General features: G+C 52.5%; 2 long non-coding RNA genes across 2 annotated transcripts in view; one reads left to right on the plus strand and one right to left on the minus strand.

The window, feature by feature from the left end:
- On the minus strand, positions 1–16,308 carry LOC121821410 (uncharacterized). The gene is made up of 6 exons (XR_006062231.2): positions 16,279–16,308; positions 14,710–14,831; positions 8,293–8,349; positions 4,983–5,123; positions 2,866–3,126; positions 1–424 (listed from the first exon to the last, which is right to left on the minus strand). It is a non-coding gene; the product is annotated as an uncharacterized LOC121821410 (long non-coding RNA).
- The window catches only part of LOC121821411 (uncharacterized), a 20,190-nt gene continuing 6,534 nt past the window's right edge, over positions 9,659–23,314 (plus strand). The window contains exons 1-5 of the long non-coding RNA XR_013043514.1: positions 9,659–9,944; positions 10,205–10,337; positions 19,016–19,189; positions 20,325–20,475; positions 20,570–23,086. This is a non-coding gene — a long non-coding RNA (uncharacterized LOC121821411). The remainder of the gene's footprint in view (positions 9,945–10,204; positions 10,338–19,015; positions 19,190–20,324; positions 20,476–20,569; positions 23,087–23,314) is intronic.

A 23,314-nucleotide genomic window follows, 5' to 3' on the forward strand; every position in this document is an offset into this window, starting at 1 on the left:
TTGTTAGACGGACACGCCGCGAGAGCCTTTGTGAAAGAGAAAGGGGTGTTTGCAAGCTGAAGCAGTCAGGGAAGAGCCCTGGGATAAGGAGACCAAAGCCGGCTGTAGGGCGGGGCTGGCTCTCTGGGAAGAACCGCACTGTGAAGCAGGCTTTCCACCCCAGGTAAGCAGCCACCATTCCTTTGTTGGGTCGCCAGTGAAGGCCAAAGCCACCCTGAGGAGCTGGGCTGGCTCTGCAGCGTTCTCACTTGTTATGTAACAATGGAGACAAAGATAACTCAGAGCTGCTCTGTGGTTGAGAGTCAAGGCCCAGCTCCAGCCCCAGGTCGACCAGGGTCCCTCAGAAGCCATTTCCCAAAGCCGTCAGCGTCTCCATGCCTGCACTCGTGGAGCTGTATGCAAACATTGGTTCCCTCGGACCTCCCTGGAAAAAGGAGAGACTAATGAGCACAGAGAAACAGAGCCTTTGAAACCAGAGACTCACTCTGGAGTCTGAGTTATGTAACCCTGAGCAAGACATTGACATGAGGAACTAAAAAGGTGTTTATGTCATTAGAGACCGAGTTCCAGCCAGGCGATGGAGGTGTGTGCCTCGCACCGTGCTGGCACGTGGAAGAAGTTCAGTGAGCTAGCACTGGGGTGGTTTTGGCCTCTTGAGCCCTCTCATGGCAATGGACTGGCCATCATCAGCTGTTGGTGAAACTGTGGCCCCTGAGCATCCAGGATCACAACACCGGCTATAAGTGCTCCTTGCATATCAGAGGAGCTAGGTGGAGGTGGGGTGGGGCCATATCAGATAAGCTAATTACATTTGATTTGCCTCTGATTCCTGTCCCCTAACAGAAGGGCCTGGTGTCATTCCCATGTAACTTTAGGATATCATGGTCTCTTTGTGTCATTCTACAGGCATATCATTTGCAGATGGATTTGGATGAATAAGATATTTATTTTAAATGTGGCAAGAGAGCCATTGAGATGGCTCAGGATGTAAAGGTGCTTGCTGCTAAGCCTGATGGCCTGAGTCCAATGCCCCAAGCCTGCAGGGAGAAGTGACTCCTCCAAGTTTCTCCTCACCTCCACATGATCCTTGACGTGTACAGACATATAAAAAAAAGTAATGCTTTTTAAAAGCATACAGGTTCGCAGTCTCCTAAAACACCTGCTCACTAAAATCAGCCCTTCAGAGGTGCTTTGCAGAGTCATTTGTTCAGGCAGAGGAGCCCTGTGTGGCTATCCAGGAAGAGACAGGATTTCAGCTGCCTTCCCTTCCCCAGCTAACAAGCTTGCAGAAGCTGGAGAGCAAACCACCTGCCTGGGATGGACCTTCAGGGGAGGTCACCAAGCCCGCTCTGGTCACAGCCCAGAGGCCCAGAGGCACTAAAACATGGTCTCCAACTGCCCAGCTAATCCTCAGGTCAGAGTAGCCATGGTGGTCTCCACTCTAGGATTGGAAGGTGTAAATTCAGTTTTTTTTTTTTTTTTTTTTTTTTTTTGGTTTTTTCGAGACAGGGTTTCTCTGTGTAGCTTTGCGCCTTTCCTGGAGCTCACTTGGTAGCCCAGGCTGGCCTCGAACTCACAAAGATCCGCCTGGCTCTGCCTCCCGAGTGCTGGGATTAAAGGCGTAAATTCAGTTTTAATCACATATTTTGACGTGAGAAAGTGTAGCCTGTTCGGGTTTTTGTGTTTCTCCCTGTTGGTGTGATTACTGACTGTCTCTCGGAGGGTCAGGAGTTGAGTGCGAGAGTGTTTCCAGACTCAGGCTTCTGTGACCGACTTTGTCCCACGCAGAATGCTGTCCAGGGCCTCTGGCTCCACCTGCAACCTGCCGCACGGTGCGCTCCGCGGGGAATTTACTTGGTTAGGGTCCTACTGAGGGCTTCTTAGGGGGGCCAGCTCTTCACTCCTAAATGCCCCCAGTAAATGTCACCACAGCACCTGCCAAATTGCCCTACAAAGTGCCAACTAAATCCCCACACCAATGCACGAGAACACTCAAAAACTCCATACTGGAAAATGTAAAGACTTCTGCCCCAAAATGTGTATGGTATTGCGGTTTTGTTTTAATTTGCATATAAATGCACACCAGTCCAGAGAAGTATGTTTGCTGAGCACCAAGGCCTCCTCTTCAACAGTTATGCTCTTCCTCTCCTGTAATTTTCTTCAAACTCTCTCAATAGTTTTGTCATGTTAAAATTTTTTTCTTTTCTTTCTTTTTTTTTTTTTAAGATTCCTTTTAGTGAGTGAGTGTGTATGTATGTGTGTGTGTGTGTGTGTGTGTGTGTGTGTGTGTGTGTGTGTGTGTGTGTGTAGGATCATGCTCATTCATACATATACAGGTACCCTTAGAAGTCAGAAGAGGGTGTTGGGTCCCCTGAAACTGGAGTTACAAGTAGTGAGCTGCCTGATGTGGGTGTTGGGAAGCAGTCAGTGTTCTTAACCCCTGAGACACCTTTCTGGCCCTTTAGGCACAGGGTTTTTGTTCTTGTTTTTGATGATTGTTTTTTGACCCATTGTTTGAATCCACACATGCACAGAGCTATTTGCAAAACATGCTTTGTACAGGGAGAGTTGGGGTTCAAGCCCGTATCCTTCTTAGGCCATGCCCAGGTGCTGGGGTGCTTTCCCAAATACCAGGCCAACTACTACTGGACAGTGAGCACAAGGAGCTCAGCTGGTACCTTCCTGCTCCATTCTCCTCTTCTTCCTCCCCCAGGACAGACATTTTTCTCCTCACGTAAGTGAACCTGCCGGCCAGTGAATCAAGCTTACTGTCTTTAGTCTCACAGAAGAGGGGACTCAGTAGAGAGAAACATGGTCAAGAGTGGAGCCAGAACATGGCTGAGCTAGTGGACTGCAGATGTATACCTCAGGGACGGAGTCTGCATTGCAGATCCTCTTCTGTGGACCATGTTCTGTCTGGAGCTGCCTCCTGGTAAGTCTCCCCTGTTCACGGTACCGCCACACCTGCTGCATGCCTGACCTAGGGTTGTCCTGCAGTCTGCAGCTGCTGACATCGCAGTGCCAGCTGCCTTTGGCCCAGGCAGGTTTTGTGAGGTGGAACATGCACAGCAAGGGTGCCAGGCACGTCCTGGGTGGGCATCACTTTCAGGAACATCGCATTATAGTCTGTAAGAAAGGGAAGAATTCTAACCCGAGTGCCCGGGCATGGAACGCTCTTTCTCGATAGCCATGATTCCCTTGTCTCATGCTTAGCTGAGTTAATAGATGAATGTTGGCCGAAATGGAAATTAATTAATTGTATTACTTCAGCAAAGAAAGTCCATCTGTGCCAAATGGAGGGGCCCTTGAAAGGCATTTCTACCCTGGCTTGACTTGTGACTTTAGTTGAAATGGTCCTGCTGTTCCTACCAGCAGTTATTAGAACCCTCAAGGAATGTTTGGAAGGCAAAGGCAGTGTGAGGGACCCAGCAGGGCAAGGAGATGCTGAGCAATTATTCTGGCCGTTTGGATAGCTGAGTGGGGGTAAGAGGCAGCTTAGGACCATAAACAACCAGGGTTGATGCTGGTGGCCCCTGGTGGCTCCATTCCAAGAGCACCCGTGGGTAGCCTCTGTCCCCACTTGGCACTCTCCTCCCCAGGCCTGGGTGGCTCTTCTCCTGCCATCTGGGGGATGGAGAAGGCCCTTGCCCTTGGCCATGATTGCTACTGAAATCAGTCCAGGTTAAAGAGGAGGAGGAGGGGTGATCAGCGGGACTATTGTATCAGAAGCTCTCAGGGCGGGCGGGCGGGGCAGGCCTCTGCATGGTGGGACCAGTTCCTGCAGGAGATGCTTGGAGAGAAGCAGCACCCTGCAACCTGTGTAGGCTTTGGTGCAGCAGCTGACTCAGAGCACGGGGCTGATATCCGTAATTGCCGGCCCAGGGGGAACTGAGTCTTGCACAAATGTAGGGACCTTCTTGGTCCCGCAGCCCCTCCCAATCCTCCTTCTAAGAGGGAAAGAACTTCTCAGAAAACAAATCTTTAGAATTCTCCACCACCAGTCCATTAAGTCCAGAGGAACCACGGTAGTAGAATGTCCTGTCCTCACCTCCCCACACCGGCCCAGCCAGGTGAGCTTTTCCAAACACAACCATGGAGATGTCAGCCCTCCTCCGGATCTGGAGCAAGAAGACCCACAGGGCCTGCTGGCCTGGCTCCTGCCCACACCTCTGCCTCACTTCGCACCTGTTACCTCCACCCCTCCCGGAATGCAGCAGATAATACTCACACTTGCCTGAGCTGGGCGTCACTCTGGGTGCTGAGGATTTTCCAGGTGAAGCCCTTGCCTTCATGTATTGCATTCTAGGAGGGAGAGATGGGCAGTGTGCATGGTAAGATGGCCTGAAGTGTTCAGGAGGGAAGTGAAATGGAAGGGCTGAGCAAAGGAACCTCACTAGTAATGATCCCCTGGAGCAAAGACCTGTCAGAATCTGAGGAGAGCCTTACCAGAGGGAAGGCCGGGAATGACAAGGAGGTCACTGTGGCCAACCGGGGAGGAGAGTGGAAAGATGGGATGGGACCAAAGGAGTTGCAGGTGCTCATAGGCCGGCTCTCCCTCTGTGGACTGGAGTTCTGAACCCGGTGAGGACATGCCCCTCACACACTTATTTAAAATTTGAACACACCCCTCCACTGCTTTGGGGAGAGCAGGACACAGGTGAGCACCCAAGCTGGTAAGCAGCAGGAGGGGATCATGGAGGCTCAGGCCAGTCTTGGTGGCAAAGCTAGAGAGAACAGGCCAACTCCAGACTTACTCCGTAGGTAGAGATCTGTTGCCTAATGGCCCGCTGTGGCTGTGAGAAAAGTGGAGGACTCAGATGTGGTGCCGAACTTTTGTCCCAGTTACGGGGGTTGGAGGTGGGGGCCCTTGGTCCTTGCAGAAATAGGAAGACTTCAGAAGTGTGGTTCAGGGAAAATGTAGCACCTGAGAGTGTACAAATTCCATATGGCCATTGAACATTGTATGTGGGGGGGCGGCTCACCAGACACTTGGGTGCTGGAGTCTGGAGTCCAGGGGCCGCTCTGGCTGGAAACAGCTACCTACCAGCCGGCTGAGGCATCATCAGCCCTGGATCTGGCTTCAACTGTCATTTGAAATCGATGGCTGCCAACTTCGGTGTGCCCTTGGGAAGATGGAGATGAGTTGAGGAACTGAGCTCTGGGACTCTTCAGCGTGTTTGGGGGCCAGGAAGACGGATGAGGGTCAACATAAGACCCAAGAACCAGCAGCCACAGGTAGTAGAAGGTGAGTCAGAGAATGTGGAGCTGGGAGAAGAAGGTGTCTCCAGGGACAAGGACCAGATGAGGGCGTGGTGGGGACTTGGTCATTCGGCAAGTGACTGGTGACCTTGGGAAGGCCTGTTTTGTGGAGACCTGAGGGACAAGGCTGATGGAATGGGGCCAAGGCAGAAAGGGAAGCCAAGAATGGAAAGCCATGAGCAAAGAGCCCTTTTAAAAAGTGAGTTTTGCTCCATAGTGCAGTAAGGGATGGGGCTGCAGCTGAGGAGAGAACTGCTTCTCACAAGTTGTCTTCCCACCTCCGCACTACGTCACGGCACATGCATACACACAACAACAACAACAACAATAATAATTATAGCATGGAATTAGGAGAAGTGGTTTTCCAGGTAGAAGTAACAAGATGCTTGTAGGGCTCAGAGACTTACAAGACAGAGAGATGAGAATGTCAAGTACTGTTCTCAGGAGGTTCCAAGACAAGAGGCAGAGTCTAAGGACAGGCAGAGAGTGAGGGGCAGAGTCTCAGCTTAGAATGGTACCGCACCATTGTCAAAATGCTGACGTGTGGACCAACTTCACCGCTCTGCCTGCTTGCTTACCAGAACTTTCTATGCCATTCAGAGTAGCTATTGCAGACCCTGGGTTCTAAATGGCCTGCTGAGACAATGGAGACCCCATTATGCTGTGCATGGTCTCCAAGTTTTTACCTCATTAATGCTTATGATCCAGCCCTGTTCTATATCCCATGACATATAACCCCTAAAACTCCAAGGCTGGTAACCCATTTGGGGACCCCTCTCGACCAGTGAACTTCCTTTTACTTGATGAAGTCCTCCTCCTCTTGACCCTTCCCATCACAGAGGCCAAGCTCTGGTTTCTAAGCAGAGGGTTGACTGTAAGCTTAAAATGAGGGTGGTTAGCCACAGAGGTGCTATGTGGGGGCAGGTGTGAAATAAATAACTAGATTTAGCCAAAGTTGGCCTCCCCCTCCCCCCCCCTGGAAGAATGAAACAAGAAAGGACAGCAGAATTAGAGCTATGCGGGAGGGTTATCAGATTAATGAGGTGACATCTGCCCTGGGTGAAAAGGGACTGGGGGAGGGGAGAGAAGGGGAAGGATTTTTGGAGCTCCAGAGTGAGTGACCTGGGAAGGCAGGCACGCTGGCCAGTGGGAGGTGTGACGGCAGGAAGTGACATATCTAGCAACTGGGGACTGAGTGGCAGGGCAGGTGAGGGACAAGCCCACTGATGGGGGGAGTGGCCTAGGAGGGGAAGGCCAGGATGCTGAGCCTCGGGATGGCCAGCTATGACATCCTCGTTCCTTGTCTGATCTTTGCCATAAACAGCCCGGGGACTGTATTTCCTAAAACTGTTTTCTGGTAAGATTCTAGTCAAGTTTCCACCATCGACCAACACATCTCAGAGGGCTGGAAGTAGAAGAGAAACAGAAATGATGTGGTTTCTCTGCCTAGACAAGGCAGACATAAGCCTCAGCCCCAGAGCCCCACAGAGCAGCAGATCTAAGTTGAGGATTCTCCTATGCTCTGGCTACTTCCCGACTCCCTGAAAGCAGGCGACAGAGTTAAAACGGAGAGGTGGCCCTGCTGGCTTTTGTTAGCTAGCCCTTCCAGTGGTGTGTTTCAGGATTTGAGTCTCTGTTGAATACCTCTGTACTTGAGAAATCTTCGGGGTGAGGGTGGGGGCTTCTTTCTCTGTTGAGTGGTTTTGGGGGTATCAAATTCCTCCCACCAGAGACCTTTGTATCTGTTCCTCTATGAGATGCTCTTCTCCAGTGCCCTCCTTTTTAATCCGTCCACTCTGAGCTCAGTTGTCTCTTCCTAAGGGATGCTCTGATCTGATGCTCAATAAATACGACACAAACATAGCCCTTCTACTATGGTTGACAACTATTGTGGTGGCTTGTCTGTGGTCCATCCGCAGTGTCTCTGGCCTCAGTCTAGAAGACTCAGACAGCTTGGATGACCGGGATGACTCTGGGATGAAATCCTCTGGAGACATCTTAACTTGTATGCTTGGTGCCTGGACCGGAGTTGTTCAAATTCAGACCTGTTGCTGTTCACTGTCCAACACACACAGCCTCCTCGTGGACTGGGGCTTCCTTTTAACATGGCAGCCTAAAGGCAGGTTGATTTTCCCTCCAAAGGGTGGTGGTGGGGGACCCAGTTTTCTATGCCAGGCACCATTGTTACAAATGTTCACTGCTTTCTACATTCTTGTCTGTGTAAGCACTCACTGTGAGGGCAATCTGAGTCGGGACCTGCAATCCCCACCCCCAAACCGAGCAAGAGAAGTGAGCCAGAGACTTCACATTCTCTGGAGCACTATCTACACTGTCCCCATGGGAAGTGCCCAGTGTCCCCAGAGCTTGCATTTTATGAGGGAATCCTGAACTCATGCACATCCTTCCAACTGCATCTCCAGTGCTTGGCTATATAGTTGGCGGGAAAATATAAGAACCATCTCCACCCCTATTGCTCTCTACCATGTCTGTCCTGGGTGTTCTCTGACAGAGAAAAAGGCAGAGCCTACTGTAATGTGTGAGGGTGGGTGGGTAGCCATCCCACCTCCTGGCTAGGCCTCAGTGGAAGGTGATGGGTGAGCCAACAGAGTAAATTCCACATGGAGTTTACATGGTTGGTCTCTGTCCTTACCCTGCCTCATTTATCTTATAAATGGCTGAAATGAGCTGAATAAGATCATTTACCTTCCCACACACCAGGTTAACTCTTGATCATTTTGCTTTCTGTGGTCCCGGGAAGTGCCTGGCATGGAAAATGTCCAGTGGGTTCCTGGAACTGAAGGGGCATGGAAGGGGCAAGGAGGCGAGTACACCAGATTGGTCACAGGCGAGCCAGGAAGCTAGCAACTCAATACGATTCAGTGCAAAAGTAAGACCCGTGGCTGCCATGTTCATGCAGAAGCCATCCCTTGACACACGCCGGGGCTATGTTTTTAAGAGCATGTCTGTAATTTAAAAAGGCATTTGTTAAAATCAGCTTCCTAGGAAGTAGAGGGAAGAAAGGGATTCAGGTACCTGAGCAATCCTTGGGAGATGTCAGAAGCTGCAGGATTCTAGTCTATGCCATGGAAACTGTAAGTACAAAGGTGTGTGACTCAGCACTGAACTGCTCCCTGGGGACAGGATGGAGCAGAACTGTGGGAGCCAGGCTGTGCAGAGGGAGGGTGCCTTAGCCCTGGCACACAGCAGCAAACTCAACTGGGAGTGTTGACTGTTGACACGTGGATGTGTCAATACAGACAGCAGCAAGTCACGAGTTCCACGGCTTCTTGGGTTAACAAGATTACAGTGCTGTGCCAAGCAGCAGAGAGGAAGACGTCCATATGCAGCATGCCACCCTCCCTTATTGCTCACTGGCACTAGTTCCTGGTGCTGGGGACCCAGAGGTGGCAACATATTGTGGTGTTCCTAACCACCGGTATATGATGAAAGGGAGGGACAAATCTTGCACAGAAAAGTGTGTATGCTTCCAGAGTTTTCTGTTGAGTCTAGGGTTGGGTCCAGAGTTGCTTGACTTCACCCCAACACACACACACACACACACACACACACACACACACACTCTCTCTCTCTCTCTCTCTCTCTCTCTCTCTCTCTCTCTCTCTCTCTCTCCAGGGGTTTCCGCAGATGAGCCTCACAGATTTCTAGAATTAAACTAATGAATGTCATTAATTTCTCAGTAAGAACTCGGGATAGCGTCTGGGGTCCTTCCTAGTCACGCACCATCCCCTCTGACACTTGGAGGCAGCAATCTGCAGCAGTTCCAGAGGCCCCACTCTCACCCCACAAGGTGGCCCCATGTGGATGGATCCCTTGTGAGGATTCCTTCACTGAGCAGCCTGGGGATGAGGCACAGTGGCTGAATTCCTACAGACAACTCCCAAAGGCAGCAGTATTTCTCCCCCCACAGGTCAGGAAGTGGGGTCCTGGGAGACAGAGACGTCTTCTCATTGCAGAGCTCCCTATGAGAGAAGCCAGGATTAGCAGGGAGCCCAGAACCTCCAGAGCAGTTCCCAGTTCCTCTGTCTGTCTGTCTGTCTGTTTGTCTGTGTCTCTCTCTGTCTGTCTCTCTGTCTCTCTCTGTCTCTGTCCCTCTGTTCCTCTCTGTCTGTCTGTCTGTCTCTGTCTGTCTGTCTCTCTGTCTCTGTCTGTCTCTGTCTGTCTGTCTCTGCCTCTCTGTCTCTCTGTCTCTGTTTGTCTCTGTCTGTCTCTGTCTCTGTCTCTCTCTCTCTCTGCTCTCTGGGGGCTATTTCAGTTGCCCACACTGGCTCAGATCAAAGCAGGCATTCTTTGATGTGTGTGAATGGAGGCTCCTGCAGATGTTTGGAGAAACAGCGGGGGAGTGAATGGGAGGAAACTGGTTGGGGCAGTAGGTGGAGCATACTGTAGGCTGGGGGTGTGGGTGGGATGGGTATGGTTGGATAAACCCTGTTGGGCCTCTCGTGTTTGGGACAGGAGAGCAGTAAGGGAGGGGTCCCCTCCATGCCAAAGTCACAGCTATGTCCACAGAGCTCAGCCCAACCTGGGCAGCTTTTATTTTTGTTAGTGGGGTAAGCCAAACTTCCTCCAGCAGCTTCCTGGCTTTTCAAGGCCTTCCTCTCCTTCTCCCCAGGTCACTGGGCTAAGAAAACACAGCACGTCCACCTGGCCGGTCTCCTAGACCGAAGGTGAGAGGAGAAAGGAAAAGCCTGGTCCTCATTCAGTGTTTATTGAGGACTTTCTAGGTGCTAGGTGCTTGGGACGAAGAGCCCTGACCGTGGGTTACTTCAGTGGAGGTGGGATGCAGCAAATAATGACCACAAGAAGTGAACTGGGTCCTGAAGGCAAGCCAGAGCAGCAAGCTGGAGCCACGCAAGTGGGGTGTGGCTGAGGGCTGGTGACAGCAGCAATCTCCACAGGGGCATTCAGGGCAGACTTGTCCTTGCAGGTTTCCAGGACACCCGTCCAGGCAGAAGCTGAAGAGGAGATGAGAAGCCTGTGTGTCCCAGGAACAGAAGGGGAGCAGGAAGCTAAACTGGAAGGCGCAATGAAAGAGCAGCTAAGAGTCCCAGTGATGCTGGGTAAGGGAGCGGCAGCTAGGATCAGGGAGGACTTTGGATATAGTGAGGGAACAGGCGCAGTCTCTCTGGATGGATTAGATTTAGAATATTCCCTTAGAATGAGGAGTCTAAGAAGACCTTGGGATGGATTCTTGGCTACGACCACTAAGAGTAGAGAGCACCCCTCAGTGGGGATAGGGATGAGGGGGAGCAAGGAGTACCTTCAGTGGGGATGGAGAAGAGGGGGAGCAGGATTGGGAGGAGGGAGCACCCTTCATTGGGGATTGGGAGATGGGGAGATGGGGAGATGGGGAGAAGAGATGTAGGCTTTGGGTGCTGGGGAGATCCAGCCATGAGAGACATGGGCTCTGGTGGCAGGATCAAGCAGGAACAGGGTGTACAAGTCAGAAGTCTCGGCTAGGATGTGAGCAGTGGGGGTTTGTCCCGTAAAAAGACATCCCAACAGTACAAACTGTAGACAGGACCAAGGTCAAGGCTGAGCCCTGAGCTCCGTTAGGAACTCAAGAGAAGGAGCCCCCACCCCCACCGCAGGCAAGAGGGAAGCCCATGTTCTGGAAGCCCAGTGAGAGACGGCCCTAATGAGGGAGGGGCTGGCACAGGACGGGGCAGAGCCCACTGCCTTGGCTGAGAGCAGCCAGCGGCCCTCCCCTTTGAAATGGAAGGTCGTTTTGGTATTTAAAGACTCCAAGCCGACCCATCACAGAGACGGGGCATACCAGAGTTGGCTGAGGGCTATTCACTACAGCTGAGTTATGGGACCCACCTGGGGGTCCAGCAACAGAGTCCAGAACAGAAACCTTTTTCCCCCCTAGCCCTAAAGAAGAACGAAGTTAAGTCCTTTGCAGGAAAATGGATGCAACTGGAGAGAATCACATTATGTAAATGAATCAAGTCTGTCTCAGAGAGACAGATGTGCACGCTTTCTCTAGGTGTGGCCTTGCACATAGGCTCACAGGTGTGCTCATGCCATGACAGCAGAAGTGAGGCTGGGAGCCAAGGGGAAGGAAGGCAGAGTCCTGTTGTACATTAGATACCTGCAGGAAAATGGCTTATGCAATCCTGTATGATAGGGGAAATTAGGGGAAATGATACTGCATCCAAACTAAGGAAGAAGCACTGAAAGACACAGTGGCCATCCCACAGGCTTGTCCTGTAAATCTGTGTGCAGGAAGCGTGTGGCATGCCAATGGCTCTCACCCCGCATGGCTCTCACCCCGCATGGCTCTCCGTGGGAGAACTTACCCAACAGTAATGCTGATTAAAAAATAAGATGGTGGTAGAAGCCAGGACAATGAGGCTTGTTTATGCCCCAGAAAAAAAGTACACAGGAGACACGCCCTTGTCCTTGCACAGTCCAGCTGCGGGTGGGCACTGCCCAGCACTAGAGGCACAGGCTGGACCCTGAGGCCAGGACCTGAAGGGCTTTGCAGGAGGCAATCACCTGGCCTGGGCTGGAAGAGTGAGTGGGGATGAAGGGCAGAGAGGTAAAGCCAGGCCTCCTGGGGCTAAAGAGAGCCCGAGTGAAGACAGCATCGCACACTGGTGCGTGATGGGGGGGAGGGGCTCGGGGAAAGGAAAGAAGGTGGGTCCCTTACACGGTGACCAGTTTCCTAAACGCACAGTGAGGACATGGTGGGGTGGATGAACCTGGGCCCTTCCCGCCTGACTTCCAAGCCTGCTGAACCCCTGTCTGTCTCACAGAGTGAGGCTGGTTAAGGCAGGTTCACCCTGCTTTGGTGTTGTGTTGAAGAGGCACATGCCTGCCTGTACATTGGGGGTGGGGTACGCCCCCTGAGCCATGGGCCTATGAAGGACCAGGTGGGAATTTTTCCCATTGCTGTAAAGACACTCATCCCTAAGCAGGCGATGGTGGCCCACCCCTTTAACCCCAGCACTTGAGGGGCAGAGGCAGGTGGATCTCTATGAGTTCGAGGTTAGCCTGGTCTACAGAGTTGCAGGACAGCCAGGGCTATGTGGTGTCTCAAAACAAAACAAAATAAAGAAACAAAAAGGCACTTATCCCTGAGGACCATCCTGAGGAGACCAGAGGACATTCTCTGCCCTTGAGGTCCCCTTCTGGCACAGACAATGCCACCGTGCAGTGAGTTTCTTCCATCACTTCTTCCCTGTCCTTACCAGCCAGGCTTTTCCTCCCTGCTCACATTTTAGATGCTCCCTCTGCGCCACACACACACACACACACACACACACACACACACACACACACACACTCAACCTGCCCATCTGTCCTCGGAGCACAGATCCTTCTCAGAAGGGATTTCTGTCACCAGCTGCCAGGCATGACAAGGACTACAGGGAAGCCACTTAGGGAGCTGGCAAGACGAAGACGGAGAACCAGGAAGAGTAACAAAGACCTGCAGATTCAGAGGGGGTCCTGGGCAGAGGCGGGGAAACGGATGAGAGCTGAGTCCGACACAAAAACTGAGTCCACTGGGCAGGCAGGGCACATTGCTGAACAAGGGCTGAGACGTTGAAGCAGGTCAGATGTGTACAGTTCAGGCCTGGGCCCCACAGATGTGTCCAGATGCCCAGAGTAAAAGGGTATTCTCACCCCTGAGCACAAGGTCCCTTGATGCTCCCTTCAGGGTCCCCAAGCTCACAGACCCAGCAAAGAAGCATCCGGAGAAGACAGGGGCGTGAGGAAGTTTATGTTCTGTCCAGCCTGTGTGGGGTAGCCTTCCTTAACTCTGGGTCTTTGGGGGGGCGTTGATGGGGTGTGGGGCTCTGTTTGCAATAAGATTACTAGGAAATCAAAAGGATATAGGAGGTGAGAAGGGGGTCAGTACTGACTGCTTGCTTGCTTGTTTGTTTTATGGTGGTTTTGTTGTTGTTTTTGTTTGGTTTTGGTTTTTGGTTTTTCATTTTTGGAGACAGGGTTTCTCTGCATAACAGCTCTGGCTGTCCTGGAATTCACTTTGTAGAGATCGGCCTGCCTCTGCCCACCATGTGCTGGGATCAAAGGCGTGCACCACCACCACACCTGGCTCAGTACTGACTTTTTTAAAGGTGAGGAGAGTGGGGTTTTGTTGTTACTTCTTTGGGCAGTGTCTCCCTCGGTGGCCCACACTGTCCTAGCAGTCACAGCCTTCCTGCCTGCTAGGCATGCTCCCCAACACCAAGCTGGAAGAGAGCGCTCAATGCACAGTGCTCCTGCTGCCGGGAGGGAGGTTCCTGATCAGGCATGGTGGGTGACTCCACGAGCCCATGAGTTAGCTGCTTTGCTCCATCTGCAGAGTGGGTGTGTGTCAGGTAAAGGAGAGTATGGGTGTAAGGGTGTAAGCAGGTGTGAGTTGAAGGTGAGGTGTGAGTGCACGAGACGGCATGCGTGAGTGGGGTCTAAGTGTGAGTGAGTGTGATCATTCATGTGGAGGCATGTGCCTCAGGCAGGTTATGTGTGTCTAGCTGGAGGGATCAACCTGAAATCTTGCTTCTATTTCTGTGGTCATCAGTGAGAGGACCCACCCTAGGAAGGAAATAGGTGGCCAGGTCTAATGGCAGTGGGGACTAGAAGCCTTCAGTCCCCTCCTGAACCCCCAGCAGTCCTCACCCTACTCCTTTCTGGGTCACTGTTCACCCCTTGGTCAGTCTCCCACATTCCCACCCGGAAGCAGTTTGAACCAAACTTGTCTAGGCCAGAGCAGCCAAACCATCATGAGTCTCTGTGGCCATCTGTGGGTTTTGTGGGGAGAGCTAACACTGGGAGAAGATGGGGGTGTGTGTCACAATTTAGAATGCTGGAGGTAGTGTGGGAGAGTGATGTCTGCTGCTCCCATGATGCTCCAGTCCCTCTGGGGGCTGCGGGTGGCTGGGGCAGGCTGAGAAGTGGGTGACCTGCTGGCCTTGCTTTCGTGAGCTGGACACAAGAAAACAAGTGCTATTCCCTGACCACAGGCCACTCTCCTTCTCCTCCCACCCTGTGTCCCAGAGGCCAGCAGTGTCTGTGAGGACGTGACCGTCCACACTCTCACATACCACCCAACAGCAGCCAGGTCACTCCTTGGGCCCAGGAAAGGTTGTGGTATTTGGGATATACTAAAAAACACCCTGTGTGTCTGAGACCAGGAACCCTGGGCTCTGCCTGGTGGCCCTAGCCAGGGTATCCAGTGACATGACAGTGCTCTGTATTCATTGGAACCCCTGCAAGAAGGTCCAGGGTACCCTGGGGAGAAGCTTCGGGGGTCCCAGTACTAGAGTGTGTAGAGGAAGCAGACATTGGGTGGGTGGGTGGGTATGTCACGGCCTTAGGTTGCCCCTCCCATGAGGATGGGGATTGAGATCTGGGTCCCTGCGAAGTCAGCCCCTGGGTAGGGTCCGTTTGCCTCCTTCATGGAGACGGAGAAGCACAGCTTACCTTCCATCACGGCTCTGCTTGAGACAGGAGCACCGTGGGGATATTCACAGCTCTGTTTCCCCAACCGCCTGTGAGGTCTCAGGCCCTGGGAGACAGTGTCCCAGAGCAGCATAGAGCCAGGGCTGCCCGGAAAGACACGGCACACCAGATAGACTTCAATTTCAGATAAGCTCTGAGTGGTTTCTATCATCAACCTCCTGTGCACTATTTTGGGGCCATAAATTCTTTAAAAGTATTCCTTGTTTATCTATCTTTAAAAATATTCCTTGTTTATCTTTGTTTGTTTCTGATACGTATGGTCCACTGCTCAGGGCAGGGACTTTGGACTCCAGACCCTGGGCTCCACCTAGACTTCCCTCCTTCTGGCTGTGTGACATGACCCCCAGGCTTATGCCCCTTATCTACCTCCCAGGGTGAAGCACTAAATGGTATCCATACAGCTGTTGTTCTTGTCTCTAGTCAACAAGGGTCCCACAGCTGAAAGACTGGGGAGTGTCACCCTCCAGGCACTAGTTATTTTCTTGCTTATCCAAAGGTCACCACTGCCCCCAGATCCTACAGCCCTCTCAAGGGACCCAGCAGAGAGAAGGGTGAAGTCCTGTGACCAGAAAGGCAGGCCCTGGGCCAGAGAAGGAAGTTGAGCTCAGGTCTGGAGACCCTGTCCCGACTTCTCTTTGAGCCAAATGAGATAAAGCATCAGGGGTGGGCGCTGGTTTGTTTTGTGCCTGGTCCCTGCTGGACATTTGTCATGGCGTTGCATCCTCCAGGACCTTTCCATCCCCACATGGCAGCTAAAGATGAAGCCACAGTCACCAGACTCTGCTGCCTCTGTGGTGAGGACTTCAGGCTCTCCTCCAGTCCTCCTCTCCTTCATCCTGCTCTCCTCCAGTCCTCCTCTCCTCCAGTCCTCCTCTCCTTCATCCTCCTCTCCTTCATCCTCCTCTCCTTCATCCTGCTCTCCTTCATCCTCCTCTCCTTCATCCTCCTCTCCTTCATCCTCCTCTCCTTCATCTGCTCTCCCCCAGTCCTCCTCTCCTTCATCCTCCTCTCCTTCATCCTCCTCTCCTTCATCCTCTTCTCCTTCATCTGCTCTCCTTCATCCTCCTCTCCTTCATCTGCTCTCCCCCATCACTGCTCTCCCCCATCCTCCTCTCCTTCATCCTCCTCTCCTTCATCTGCTCTCCCCCAGTCCTCCTCTCCTTCATCCTGCTCTCCTCCAGTCCTCCTCTCCTTCATTCTGCTCTCCTTCATCCTGCTCTCCTTCATCCTCCTCTCCTTCATCCTCCTCTCCTTCATCTGCTCTCCCCCAGTCCTCCTCTCCTTCATCCTGCTCTCCTCCAGTCCTCCTCTCCTTCATCCTGCTCTCCTCTTCCTGCCTGGCTTCTTGCCATGAAACCCATGTCCTAAAACTTACCCCTGCTCAGGCTCCTTTTGTTTAACACCTCCTAAAGATTTTAACCATGCTTGGTTTGTACACACACACACACACACACACACACACACACACACACCATTATTCGGATCATTTCCAATCAGAAACACAAGAGTCTTTCAGTCCATGTTGCTTACCGGTGCACACCCGTGTGCCCTCAGAGCCTGTGTACATGTGATGGGTGAGGTAAAGGGGAAAAGCAGTAACAATGACTGAGGCCGTCTTCGCACTTCACACATGCTCATTCATGACTCCCTCACACCTCCTCTAGGCCATGGAGCCTGTATCAAAGGTCACAGTGCATGGACAGAGGTCCAGTCTGCTGGGCCTGAGTCCCCAGCTGTCAATCTTTATCCCTCCCCGTGCTCCTGCCTCTGACCCTGGCTTCTTTCCTCTCACGGGGATGCTCTCACAATCCTCCAGGTTGAGCTCCCGCTGAGGCAGGAAGCTCAGACGTGATGCCTCTGTTGTTTCCATTTGACCAGTGAAGACCCAAGCCCAGAGAGAAGAAGCAATGTGTCCAACCACCTGAGGAGGAGAGGGACATACTTCTGGTTTAGTTGTGGGGGGGGGGGTCTCAAAGGACAGGAGTGGGCCCCAGAACTGGAGCTCATGCTGTGAGGACTCCTCCCACTCCCAGCCAGGTGGACTTCAAAGCAAATGATGCAAAGCAGGGTGTATTTAGAAGGTGGTGGTTGCTGAGGGCCAGGCTGGCATGCTGTCTTTCCCCGTGGAGGGAACCCTTGGCCACTTTCCTCTTTAGAGGAATGTGTTCCTTGGGCAGGAGGTGGTGGAACTTTGTAGTCTATGAAACTGTGGCTTTACTGTATACAGAACAAACATCAGAAAAATAAATTAAATATGGAGTGGGGGAAATTGCTCAGGCAGTAAGCCGCTTGCTATGCATGTGTGAAGACTGAATTGGGGTTCCCAGAACTCACAGAGAAACCCAAGTGTGGTGGCCTGCACTGAGAGAGGGAGCTCTGGAGAGTCCTGGCCAGCCAGCCTAAGCCGGCTTCATGTACTCAAACTCAGTGAGAGAACCTGTCAACATCTGGTTCTCCTTATGCACGCATACACACACACACACACACACACACACACACACACACACACACACACACACTCACTCACTCACTCACTCACTCAATAGAAGAATAAATACATCACAGTTGGAGCCAGATGGCCTTAAGTCTGTCTTCCTTGGCCCCCGAGAGTGTTCTTTGAGCACAGATTTCTGCTGAGAGCTGGGTATGGTAGGTAGAGGTTGCATTCATTCTTTCTTCCATTCAACCAAAACCAAAACATCAACAAATACACCTATTTATCAAGTATTGACTGATTTCTGCTACGCACCCTACATTGAACTGAGTATTGAGAATATTACAGGGAAATAGTGTGAATGCCCTTCTGGCTGAACGTGCATCTTACTGAGAACCAGTGTTAAAGGTCTTGTCCCTTCACCACGGTAAGCCCATGGTGTTTGGAGGAAATCACTGGATTGCAAGAGGTCAGATAATAGCTGTTTCAGTCTGGGGGTCTAGAAAGGCTTCATGGAGGAAGCAGCATTGAAGCTGACATCTGGGTGTCGAAGAATTGATTGATGTTGGAGCCGAGGCCAAACCACAAGCATTAAGGCACACATTGTCATTGGTGGAGCAGGGTCACATTTGAAGGGATCTGGAGTGGCTGGTGCCTGGATCCTAAGCTGGGAGACGGCTCCTGTTCATGTCTGAGGCGCAGGATTGTGGGGTTAGACCCCAGGAGCAGCAGGGAATAGAGGCTTGAAGCAAGGCTTGCCAGCAGCCCATGGAATCTCCTGGATAGTTTGTGGAAGGAGGTGAACTAGGTTTTGATGGTAGCGTGTAGGAGTTTGAAGAGCTGCCTGTGAGCTAAGGAAGTGGGCGAGCATACTTGAGACAGGAGTGGGAAGTGGATGAGCGCCTTCTTCTGAATGTGTACACTCTATCTATTTAATCCTAATAACTGCTATTTATTCCACAGCCACTGGGGTCTACCAAACACTGGTCCATTTCATTCAGTTCATTCACTGGCTGTCTGAGGTGTATGTGACCATCTCATCTTGTGAGTGAGAATAAAGGAGGCTCAAGAGGCAAGAAGGACAGACAAAAACTTTCTGGCTCCAACTGTGACATACTTCTTATTCTTTGCTCTGCGCGTGCGTGCGTGCATGTGTGTGTGTGTGTGTGTGTGTGTGTGTGTGTGTGTGTGTGTGTGTGTGTGTGAAAATTCATGATGTATTTATGGCCCGCCTTGCCATGGCACAACCAGGTGATGTCATTTGCTTTTTTGTTGTTATGGTAAAACACTGGAAAAAACCAAATTGGGGGAGGAAAGGGTTTATTTGGCTTACAAATTATACAGTATACCATCAAGGAAAGCCAAGGCAGGAACCTGGAGGCAGGAACTGAAGCAGAGACCATGGAGGAGTGCTACTTATGGTTTGCCTCCTCAGGCCTGCTCAGCTGTCTTTCTTACACAGCCCAGGCCCGCCTGCTTAGGGATGGCACCGCCCACAGTGGGCAGAGCCCTCCTATATCAAACAGCATTTGAGAAGGCGCCCACAGATGTGCCCACAGGCCAGCATTTTGACGCAATTCTTCAATTCTTCAACCAAGGATCTCTCTTTTTAGGTGTGTCAAATTGACAACCAAGATTAGCCGTTACACCAGAGTCAACACTGGTCCATTTTGTAGTCCCTCAACCTTTTATCACACTGGCCCTCTGAGTGGCCTGCTGTCTTAAGGGTTTTCTCTGCTTGCTCTGGGGACACATGATTTAGCAGCGATGTCTGCAAGTGTGGACTGTAATGCCATTATGGTAAAAGAGTTGTATGTCTGTCTTCCTCCCCAGCCCCTAGAAAGCTGAACCTAGGAGCATGCTCACAACAGAACAGTGCAAGTCAGAAAGAAACTGTCCTTTCCACCACCGTTACCCACTGTCCTGAGCCTTGACCAACATCCCTGACCATCACGGGGATTTCTGTGTCATTGCTATGTCCCCAGTCCCAAGAATGATGCCTATTGTGTAAGTAAACTTCTCCACACATGGTGCAGTGTTAAGTGAAATGGGTTGTTGTTGTTGTTGTTGTTATTTTTGAGACAGGGTCTCTCTGTGTAACAGCTCTGGCTGTCCTGGAACTCACTCTGTAGACCAGGCTGACCTCAAACTCACAGAGATGCACCTGCCTCTGCCTCCCGAGTGCTGGGATTGAAGGTGCGCCCTGCCACACCGGGCTAGCGGGAATTTCAGGAACACAACGCTGTCCCCTGGTAGTTTGTCAACTATTAGAATGTGTACACTGTGGGAGTGCTGCATACCCACACACTGCGATGTGTGCGTGCCCGCAGGAAGTGAGCCGGGACATTGAGGAGGACATCCCTGTTCTTGCTGTACCTCCTCAAGTGGGACAGACTTGGGCTAGACCGGAGCAAGCCAGCGTTTCCCCCAGCAGTGAAGTCAGAAACAAAACCCAAACTACATAAAATGACCTCATGTTGTTGCCTGCTTTTTTTTTTTCTTTCTTTCTTTTTTTGTGGGTGGGCAGAGCTAACACATAATGAAGTTTGCAAATCTCAGCGTGGAGCCAGATGGAGTGTCCCATATGTCAGTACACCACGCCACACACACAAACACGTGACTCACTTCCAGCATCCCACAGACTTCTGTGTGCTCCCAGAAAACATGCCTCCTCCACAGGGCAAGAGGCAGCTGCTGCAGGGCGGACTGTCTGCTCTCGGCCTCCGGAGAAGTGGGACCTGGTCCTACCCATTTGTGCCCGGTCTCTTACTCAGCAGTCTGCCAGGGAGGCCTGTGTTTGTTACTGTGGATTGTAGATCATTCTTTCCCATGTCTTCATAAAACTCACAGCATCAACTCACAGGTTCCTTCTATTGATAGGCATTTGGGCTCTGTTATGAGGGAATCTTCTAGAAGTGTGCCTGTGAAGGGGCCTTGCTGGGGAGACTTGCCAAAAAGCCAGTTCCCACTCGTTCTACTGGTGGTGTGGGGGGCCTCTGGGAGCTTTTAAAGAACAGGAATCGATACCTTATTGTTTTTTTTTCTGATTGTCCTGGCTGTTCCCCACCAGACTGAACATATTGGGCTGGGGGGAAAGGCTGAGATGGGCTTCTCAGGCCTGTGCGGCTCTCCCTGCCCTCAGGTGTCGGATTCATGGTCCGGGCAAAAGAGCAGGTAGCCAGCATGCTGGGCAGGGCCCCTCCAAGAATGCTCACAAGCAGCCCAGAAGCTGATGAAGCCCTGTGGCCTGCTCTCATGTCAGGAGACATCTCCAGTCTGCCCACCGATAGAAGGCAAGTGGTGGTCTTTATTCCGGGATGAATGGCAGACGGGAAGTGCACCTCCCCTTAGGGTCTGGCTTTGTTCCTTCCCTGGTTTTCCCTTCAGCTCCCGTCTTCCTCCCAGCGGTGAGAACTCAGAGCTAGCTTCAGATGGCCAGCGAGGCTCTCGGGAGAGAGGGTGGCAGCAGCAAGTTCACCAGGTCTCCGAGAGGACCTCAAAGTCTTCAGAGATCTCTGGGAGAGAGAAGTGGGGTCATGAGGAAGTGGGGAGGGAGAGGGCCTTGCTCCCAGTTTCAGGAGGCCCCGCCTTGGATACCTGCTCAGCAGATCCCCTACTCCTCTACAGGGCGTGGGGAAGACACAGAAAACAACCAGTGCAGTTGTGACCCTGTGGGCTCACCTGTGCCCCCATGGCTGAGGGGACATTTTCAGAGGACAAAGAAATGAACAGAGCGCTTTCCCGGGGTGCTGGCTTTGGGGTGATCAACCCTGGATTCCATCCTGACTCTTCCTAATTAGGAGCCTCGAGCTTTCTGAAGAGGCATTTTCTTGTCTGTTAAATGATGGCAGTGAGCAGACACGAGCCCTTGCCGTGGCGCCCCAGATCTAACAGCTAGATGACGTTAACAAAATGTGGAGGTGAGCACAGGGGTCGCTGCTACTGCTCTTCCTCCCACTGCCTGGGGCTGAGGCACACGGCACACGTGAGTCCCTGGGATTCCCTGTTTGGTTGATACGGGGAGTGACTGTGGGCCTGACTTTATCCTAGTCACCAGCAGACAGGAAATGTCAACCCAGCTCAGAGGACTGCAGGCACACTCAGGTGGGGTACCTCCTTGCTGATCATTAGAGTGTGGAAGGAGGAGAGAGTTTCACGTTGGAGCTGGGGCCGGAGCACTGCCTGGTGTCAGAGACATCATCCCCTGCCCTGGAGGCTGGACTGTGAACACAGCATGACTAGTGTGGGAGAGGTCACTGGTTCAGTTGTCCTGGGTGCTGGCCTTAGAGCAGTGCAGGCCAGCTCCCTTTGCCCTCTGGACTCTATAGCCGGGTCCCAGGCAGTGAGTGGCCCTCTCCCTGTCCAGGCCTGTACTTATTTCTTCCATCTTCTGGAAGCCCTTGGCCTACCTTGGGCCTCACCCTGTGAGACTTGCTTCCCCTGGTGACTGTGCCTTTGAAAGTGGCTGAAGAATTTCCTGTTTCAGGCAGAGTCAGGCTGGAGGATGGCTGGGCTTCCTCTCTACCCTAGGAGCTGTGGCCAGGCTGTTTGAGTCTGGGCCAAGCTTGGGGAAGCCCTGACTGGGGCTAGAAGAAAAGACCAGCAAGAATTGGGGGAGGGAGTGGGGGCAGGGCTAGTTAGGGTGAGCTGCTGCTGCTGCTGAGGCCGGTCCCCAGACCCCTGAACCCCACATGTGGTACCCTAGTCCTGTTGGGACAGGAGCCAGAGTTGACTTCTGAGCCTCTAGCCAGGACAGCCCAGCAGGACTCAGGGCCAGAGGCCAGAGGCAATCTCTGGGAAAGAGACTGTGTTTCTGACACCCTGGCAGTGTCGCTTCCAACGCTTGTTGATTGGCATTTGGCTCCCCCAGTGCTGAGTTCAAAACCAGCTGTTTATTTCCGTCCAGGGCTTATACGCCCTCCTATGTTTCTCTTGAATCTCACCCTGCCACGTTCCAGGCTCTCCCTCGAGGCAAAAAACACGATATGATCTTGCTGGGTTCAGTGAGGTGACCCACCGGGGAGAAGTGGACCCTTCTGCTCAGCCTGGAGCATCTGCAGACCTTCTGCCGAGGTGTCCAGGGTCTCTTTGTCCACCTCCTCACTCTTGTGAGGCTGGAGGAATGGGAGAAGAGGTTCTGTTGGGAATCAGCGGCTAAGGCTGCATCCTCAGCTGAACTGCTGAGAAACCTGCACACCGGGAAGAAGATGAGGGAGCCCAGAGGGGCGGGGCGAGGAACGAGGAACCCTGGCACAGCTGTCAGAGGACCTCATGTCGTGTGGGGTTAGGGCCAGGAGAACTCCAGAGTCCTGGAGTGGAGGCCTGCAGAGGCTACAAGGCAGAGGAAGTGTTTATTTGCAGGTTGTTTGACCTGGAGTGTGCGAGCTTTTCATGTGCTCCAGAACACAGCTCATTTTCTCCCATTACCTCCCCGTGAAGTACCCCAGGTTGGGGACCTGTGACCTGGGTTTCCTCCCTCTACCTCTCCTTGGGTGGGGGTGGCTGGCCTGGCCGATGTCCCTGGTACCCCTGGGGTGGGGAAGGCTGTGGAGGATGGGGTGGAGGCTGTGCTGTTCTGGGGTGAGAGGCTCTCCTCCAAGGCAGGGTCAGGAAGGAAGGAAACCAGTGAGAGGCGTCCTGAGTCCCCTTGAAGCTCTGCTTCCTGTGGGGTGGCAGGAGCTGACTTCAGGGCCTTTCTGTTCTAGGCACCCTGCCCTCCTCTGCCGCCACCCACACCACACTTTCCTCACCTCCAGCCCTAGCCCACCTCTGTATCCACCCTGGGGGTCCAGGGCTCTGCGTCTCCCACTCTTGCATTCACAGTGGCTCTCAGGCTTATGGCCAAGGAAAACCAGGGGACCGGGAACCCCCGGCTTCAAGGATCTTGGACAGTCCTAATCTGAGGTACCTGAACACTCGTTGGCTTCAGATTGGTCAAGTGGCTATTGCCAGTGTGGTAAGGTGGGTGCGGGTGGGTGGGAGGGTCAGAGCTCACTCGCATGCACCCTCATCTGTGGAGATCCCTCTCACACTCAAGTCTCTGTGTTTGCTCTCTTGCCTCTCTGTCCCTCTTTCTGTGTTGCTGTGGTCTGTGAGACAGCCTCACAGACCTGCTAGGTACAGAACAGGACC

This window comes from Peromyscus maniculatus, chromosome 11 (assembly GCF_049852395.1).
Source record: "Peromyscus maniculatus bairdii isolate BWxNUB_F1_BW_parent chromosome 11, HU_Pman_BW_mat_3.1, whole genome shotgun sequence".
Classification (NCBI taxonomy): Eukaryota; Metazoa; Chordata; class Mammalia; order Rodentia; family Cricetidae; genus Peromyscus; species Peromyscus maniculatus.